Source organism: Primulina eburnea, chromosome 18 (genome assembly GCF_022965805.1).
Source record: "Primulina eburnea isolate SZY01 chromosome 18, ASM2296580v1, whole genome shotgun sequence".
NCBI classification, from domain to species: Eukaryota; Viridiplantae; Streptophyta; class Magnoliopsida; order Lamiales; family Gesneriaceae; genus Primulina; species Primulina eburnea.
Window position 1 is genome coordinate 7,467,937 of NC_133118.1, and position 8,056 is coordinate 7,475,992.

Below are 8,056 nucleotides of genomic sequence, written 5' to 3' on the forward strand. Positions count from 1 at the left end.
CTCTTTAACAACAGGGCTTTCAACAACGGTTTTTCATATCTACGACCACGGTTTTTCACCGTCGTCGTTAGACGTCTACAACAACAGTTTTTCACCGTTGTCTTTGAGAAAACTCTTTAACCACAGAGATTTTAACAACAGTTTTACAAGACCTACGACAACGGTTTTGCACCGTTGTCTTTCGAATATATGACAACGGTTTTCCACCGTTGTCGTTGAGGGCCTCTTTTAACCACAGGGTCTTTTTCCTTGTAGTGAACCTTTGTTGTTTGCGCAATCTCATGGGTATCAAATGTAGCAAAATGAACTCTCGTCAATAAACTCGATATCATTGATGTTGATATCGAGAGTTGTAACTTTATCCATACACTTGTCTTTGTGTGATGCACAATAAACTTTCATCTAAAAATTTGTAGGAAAGAATCTAATTAGAAACAGAAAAATTACGAATATTTGATTTCTAGAGAGCTTAAAAATTATATTAAATAAAATGATGAATTATAAATTTTAGTAGTGATATAAAATTTTTGTAGGAATGGATATTAAATATAGTATTTGATGGAAAAATGAAATAAGTTTATAGATTATTAAAAGAATTGAAAAATAATGGTAAAATATCCCAATTGTCCATTTAACTTTTAAAATATTATGCCACGGCAACAATATATATTTAAAATGTTAAATAAAACAATATACGAGCTATAATGATTATGATAAATGTCAGAAATTCAGAAACGCGTACTTTCATTCTTTAAAAACATATATAATATATCTTTATTACATTTTTAATTTTGATTTAGAAAAAATATAAAAAACTAAAAAACAGGCGCACAAACCTTGTTATCCACCGGGTTACGGTTCAAGGTCGGGTCACAGTTAAAAGATACCCGCCCCAGATCATCTCTAGGTAGCAATGCTAACTGAGTAAATCTCTTGTGAAACAGTCTCACGAATATTTATCTGTGAAACGAGTCAACTCTACCGATATTCAAAATAAAAAGTAATACTCTTACCATAAAAATCAATATTTTTTCATAGATGACCCATATAAGATATATGTCCCACAAAATACAACCCGTAAAACCATCTCATACAAGCTTTTGTCAAATTTCTAACGATCCCATCCACCTCTAACTCAACCTTTTGGCCTTTCAAAAGAGCATTAAACCTTCCATTGAATGAAATCTTCACAGGAAATTTTTCACAAACTTTAAGGTCTATCAACCTTTATTTTATATATTTGTTAGCCGAAATTTTCTCATGGTTTTGGGTTTTATTATGTCGTATCTAATGATGTTTTTATTTTTTCCGTACTTATATACATCTTATGTTTTCTTTATCTGTCTTTATAATAGAAAAAACTAAAAAGAAAATATTTAATTTAAAAATAATGCAATATTATTATACAGAATTGGATAGGTATGGAAATTGATTGAACACATATTGTCCCCATGCAAGAATTGGATAGGCATTTGCCAAAAAGTCCATACGTCCTTTTAGTTTGGTTGACGATAACAACCAATCACATCTCTCAACATTCAATAAATTCTTTTATATTAATAATTTAATACAAAAAATAAGAGCTGCGATGAACTTGAACTTAATTTAATAAATTATATATATAACCCAAAAATCGTTAGATTGTAGATAGTTATTAAAGCTTTTGATTTTTTAGGTTCGACTTGAACCAGACCTGAATACAGTTCCTAAAACCGGAACATCTCTAAAAAAACAAAAAACCGAAACTACGAGGAACCAGAACCATAACTTTAACAATAAATTAATTTTATATTTTAAGATTTTGTAGTATAAATAAAAATTATGTAATTAAACTATTTTATTTGTGAGGAATGTAAAAACGTATAAATATATACATTCCTCACAAATCTTAAATAAAATATTTGTTTAAGTACAATAAAAAATGAAAATTAAATTCCATTTTCTTTCTATTATTAAAACATATTAAAATGCAACCTCTGACAAAATGCCAGATGTCTGTTAATATTATTACAACTCTGCGATTGATGTGCGATCCACTTACAAATTCAAATATTTTGATAATTATACCTTATTTATTTTTCTTACATTATTTAATTTAAATTTAAATATTAATATTAAAAACAAAATATTCATTGGTATGTTTGCTTCGATTCTTTAGCCATCCAGTAACAAATATAATTTTTTTTGCAAATTGTATCTTATTTGTTTTTCTCATATTATTTAATATAATATAAATATTTAAAATATATTTGATCGATTGATCTGACTACAAAAAAAATCAAATTTTTTTTGAAAATGAAACAAAAAATTCGAAATTTGAAAAATGACTGCTTATTTTATGACTCTTAGATAGGGGTATTCATCGGTCGGTTCGGTTCGGTTTTCGGTTTTACAAATATATAATCCGATATCCGAACCATTTTTCTTCGGTTCGGTTCGGTTATTTCGGTCGGTTATTTCGGTTTGATACATTATTTAAATTAACAATATAAAGATATTATAAATTATAATATGTTATCTTTTTAAATGATTTCTTAGTAAAATATTTACATATAAAGTACAAATGAATTACATAAACTATAATCAACTAAGTATTATTGAAAATAATTCTTCATTCACTAATATCATCTCAATAAATAATATAAAATAAAAATAACATTATTAATTTAATTAAATTTCGATTTTTTCGGTCGGTTCGGTTTTGACATTTATAATCCGAAACCGAACCAAATTAATTTCGGTTTTAAAATTTATATCCGAATTATAAAATTCGGTTTTCGGTTCGGTTTAGTGTTCGGTTTTTTCGGTTTGGATTTTCGGTTTTTTCGGTTTTATCCGAAGTTTGAACACCCCTACTCTTAGAGATGCGATCCTGGTAGATTGGGTTAGCAGGATCGGGGCAATCCACTGGATCTGATAAGAGTTTTTGTTTAGGAAAAATGACCAAGAGATTTGGCTTCAAACATAACCTACAAACAAGGAGATGAACTCGTGAATGGGCACCGAAGGGTGTCCGGTATGTCCACTCTGATGCTTAAGTCAGCATGTTGAAGATGAAGGAAAAAATGTTGTATATGTGAGTGAATATACGCGAGTGCCAAGAGCTTAGAAACAAAATATGTGGAATCCCTTAAATATAGAACATACCTGCTATTTATCGGAGAAAATCTTATGATTACCTTGTTTTCAGTGCCCACTTACTACTTAATGCAAGATGGTTGCCGATCCCCTACTTCACGTATCTGACATGCCAACCCCTGTGGTCCTGACAGTAATGATTACCAAGAATTAGGTTGTTGGGATCGGGAAAGAGATTAGAGGGGGGTGTTAATGAACTCTTTCAAATTTTCTTATTTAAAATATGTTTTTCAAATGTTTTTAGGCGGTTGAAAATTCTTTCTCAAACGGTTGGAAACTTGAACCACTGATGAGTGCGGAAAACGGTTTACAATTTCCAATGACAGTTCGAACACTTATAGCCAACTTAACAAATTTGCGGTTGAAAAAGTAAGAGCTTGCGATAAGTAAATAACACAAGAATTTTATAGATGTTCGGAGATTGAATACTCCTACGTCACCCCTTCTTCCTTTTCCAGGAAGGGTTCCACTAAAAGACTTTGGCTTTACAACGTATTTGCAACAGCCCACTCCAATCAGGACTTATCACACTGCCTGTATTGGAACTCTTAGTGATCACTTTACACTTCTGGAAATTAAGAACACTCAGTTCATCAGATAACAAGACTAGATCAAATAACCAAAAGGTCACTGATGAGAATAAACGGTTTAGTGTGAGTAGCACAAAAATGATCCTAAGATGATCAAATGATTTGCTGTGAAAAGCGTGCTGATTGAGCGAAGAAGTATGTGTTCTTTTAGGAGCGCTCGGAGATCTTTTAGGTATGCAAGCAAGCTAATTATCCTGTTGTAAATTCGAGCGCTCAATTTTTGCAAGCATACACTTCCGTTAATATACACGATTTCCTTAACGGTCGGAAAAGACATAGCAACGTTAACCTGATTCTCTGAATAGATGAGTCGTTGTCGTCTTTATGAGCATTAAATGTTCTTTAATGAACGCATTTAATCTTCCTTTTGCTCAGCACCGTTCTGAAGTGCTTTTCCTGAGAAGTTCCTTTTATAGTAACTGTATTTAAAACCAGAACATGACGTCTATACTTGGTCTCCTTTCTTTGGGATAGGCTCATTAATGCGGATCAATCTTGGAACAGATGTATATATGTTGACTCCAAGATGGTGTAATAGTTTGAATGCATTAAGCCGGTCAGAGAATGTTTTTGAGCAATAAGTAGTCCTTCTTAAATGATCCGGTTCTGATAGACGGTTGAAACTCGCCGGTTAGAAAGATATATCAGTGGATGAACAGAGCGGTTGAACTGATGCATATCTCATATATGAACCGTAGTTGGTTTCAAGCTGACCTGTCTTTGTCATACACCAAAATTCTTGGGAATAATATTTTCTTAACATAGGTGTCACATACCGATGCACTCGAGTCTAGTGCTATTTCCGAAGTAACACGGGTAAAATGCCTTCCGGGAACTTGTATGAGAGCCCGGGCTTCTGGTAGCCCGGGGAGAAAATGTCCCGGGCATCCATCTGCCCGACTTATAAAGAATTCACACGGAAGATTGACCCTGATTTGTGCTATCCATGTAATATCCTCGGTCATCCATGACTCGGGCTCTTATGAGGGTATCACCACCCCTCCCTTAAATAGTTGTGCTAGAGTCTTACTCGTTGTCCCGATCAGGCATGCTTGGACTTCAATAGAAAGATAATTAATTATGGATTATAAAAGCATCATATATTCATGCCTCTGGGACATGAGATAATTCGTCGGGGTCTCATGTCTCCGGGGCTTAAATAGAGTGCCAGGTCTCATGTCTCTCGGGCCTAAATAGAGTGCCCGGGCCTCATGTCTATCGGACTTTATATAGATTGTCGGGGCCTCATGTCTCTCGGACTTACAATATTTTGTCGTTTAGTATTCTCGGTCATTAAGGATGGTCTCATGATAACGTATGCCATGGAATTTTAACGGTCTGAAATGTTTCGTATTCCGAGAGTGCGATCAGTCTGACACACCTCGATTTTCGTGCACATCCTTTCATCTAACAACACAATTTCCCCGATTCATCCTGGCCATCCGATTCGTCTTTAGATCAACGACTGACATCACTCCCCCTCGCCTATATATAACAACAAACCCTCTCCATTTGTCACTTTTATAAATTGGAAATTTCTCCCACATTTCATTCGCCTTCTCCGACGCGTGGCACTCCTTCGTTCTGGCGAGCTTCAATCAGCAAATCTTTCGCCCAATCAAACCCCGTAAGTTTTTCTTCATTCTTCTTCGAAATTGTCTTATTCTATGTCTTCCACCTCTGGAGCGAATGCGCGATCTGTTTATGAGTTCTCTGCGATAAGCTCTGATTCACCTCCTGCCCCTTTTCCGCCCAATCTTCCTCTAAACCCAAAAACTTGAAAACAAAACCCTCTTCTACCGGCCCTGCCCGAGCATTGAAAAAGGGCAGGGGCAACGATAAAGGAAAAGCTCGGGCTTCTTGCCCTTGTCATTCTGAGACCCCAGGAGTTCTTTAGTTCACTTCAATGAGCAGCACACTACGCTCGGGAGCTGACGAGGAACTCAGAGCCCTGGGCTCCGTTCTTTCTTCTTTTCCAATTTTGATTCCCGGCCCTTCTGACAGGGCCGATAACCATCCTTCCGACTTTACTACTTTTTTTCGGGACCAAGTTAAAAATGGTCTCCGATTTCCCGTCTTTTCTTCTATATCGAGGTTGTCAAATTTTTTGGTGTACCTGTTAACCAGCTTCATCCCAATTCTTTCAGAATCATGGCTTCTACTTACATTCTTTTTAGGATGCACAATCTCCTTATCACCCTTCTCATCCTTCATTACTTTTTTATTTGTCGGCTGTGAGATAATTCCTTTTCCTTGTCTACCCGGATCAAATCTCGATTTCTTGATGATATCGCTTATTCATAGAAGGAATGGAAAGGACGTTTCTTTTACATACATCTCCCGGCTCCTCTTCTATGTTTGACCGGGTTTTTCCCTTATCTTTCTTCACAACCCTCTCTTCCCAAATCCTATAAATTCGAAGAACCGTACACCCGAAGCCAAGATTTGGTGGAAGGTCAAAAATTTTCTTCTTCCACCCTCATCTCCGAGGAGAATTTAATAACTTACAGGTTGAGAGTCCAGGCTGAGACCCTATAGATCGGGTAGTTGATGAAGTAGATCTCTCGGGCGCTCGATCCGGTAACTTTCAACTCTGGAATTTTCCTCTTCTTCTCTCGTCATTTATTGTATACTTGATTGTTAATAACTCTGCAATTCTCTTCCTTTTTTTCCGAAAGATAACTAAACAATGCAAGAGGCATTCGCCAAGAAGTGAGCATTTGAGCAGGCACCAAAAGAGAAAAAAACTTGCAGCTTGGAGAGCGGGTGCTGAGAGGAAAAAAATGGCCGAGGACGAGGTGGCCTGGTGGAATGAATCTGTCAGATCAAAAACTCAGCAAGAGCGGGAGGTGACTTGGGCGGACTCCCAAGAAGAGTCTGAAGATCACGTTCCCCTCGTTTAGAGGAAGAAAGAGGCTGTAACAAGCCCAAAACTTATTCTGACAGAAGACAGCCAAGGAGGAGGCCATGGCACCTCCCAAACAACTCAATCCGCACCTTCTGTACAAGACCGGCCACTCAACGAGCCTCTGCAGCCCAACCTGCCTACTCGAGCCATCATCTTCTCAGAAGGAGCCATTCCAACTGGACTCAGGCTCCTCAAACAGATGCTTCTTCCTGTTGAAGAGTCACATCTAAAGAGCTCCCTCCCGACCCCCAAGCTCTTTGAAGGATCAAACCGGATATTTTCTGTAAGTTTTTTTGTTCATTTTGTCTTTCTCTTTTTTATTTTTTTACTAACTCTTTTTTGAACAGGGTGTTCAAATGTTGATATCGGCTTTGAAGAAGTATCTTCGACGGCCACAATTGCAAATAATCGAGCCTGGTCATTCCAGGATCTTCACGAGCAATTACAAGGGGAATTGTCCAGGGTTCAATCAATACATGGCGAAGCAGTTTCCAATCTTCAAGCTGCCTTGGAGAAGGCCAACCAGCATCTCTCAGTGGCTCAAACAGAACTAGCGAAGGGTAGAGATGATGTTAATGAGGGGCTCGTCCGGGAAGAAGCTTTGCGAGAGACTCTCTCTCTCTCTTGGAGTCGAGGAATCATTCTCTATCCAAGCAGGTAGAGTCACAACGATCTTGGGCGGAAGCTGCTGAGAATTCCCTGGCTGTGGCTGAGTATAATAAAGACAAGTGGCAAGCCTCCTTCCTCCAGTCTCTGGATTTCAAGAAGGCCGCTGAAGATCTGGCCTATCCTCTTTTCAAGACCAGCTTTGACAATTGCCAGGAGTTATTTGAAGCAGCCGGGCTCATTCCATAGGATAGGAAAGATTTTCTCGATTTTGGCCTAGCCATAGAGTCCCTTCCCAAGGATACATAAAAGGAGAAGGATGATACCCAAAAAGAAGAGCAGCCGGGGTCAAGTCCCATAGATTTATGATAGGATTGTAATAATTCTTTATCTTAATTTCCTTGCTTGTAATTCCGGCCTTCGGGCTATTATCAATGAAACACTTTTTACCCTTTAACTGTTTGCTTCTACATAAATTGATAGTGTTTGCAATACAACCAACTTAGAAATAATTAGATTCTTCTTATTCATAAACTGCTTTTGAATTTTGAATCTTTGAATTTTTCTAAGTGTTGTAGAATAGCCGGTATTTTCAATAAATGATCGTGATATTGAGCCCTTAGCCGGGTATGAATCTTGTCCTTAGTAAAATATCGAGGCGCGGAGCCCTTAGGTTAGGGTACGGAGTCTTGGACTTGATAAATAACCAAGGTACGGAGCTCTTGGTTGGGGAGTAGATCCCAGGACTTGGAGTGGTTGAGGTGCGGAACCCTGAGCTAGGGTACAAAGCCCTGGGCTTAATGAATAACTAGGG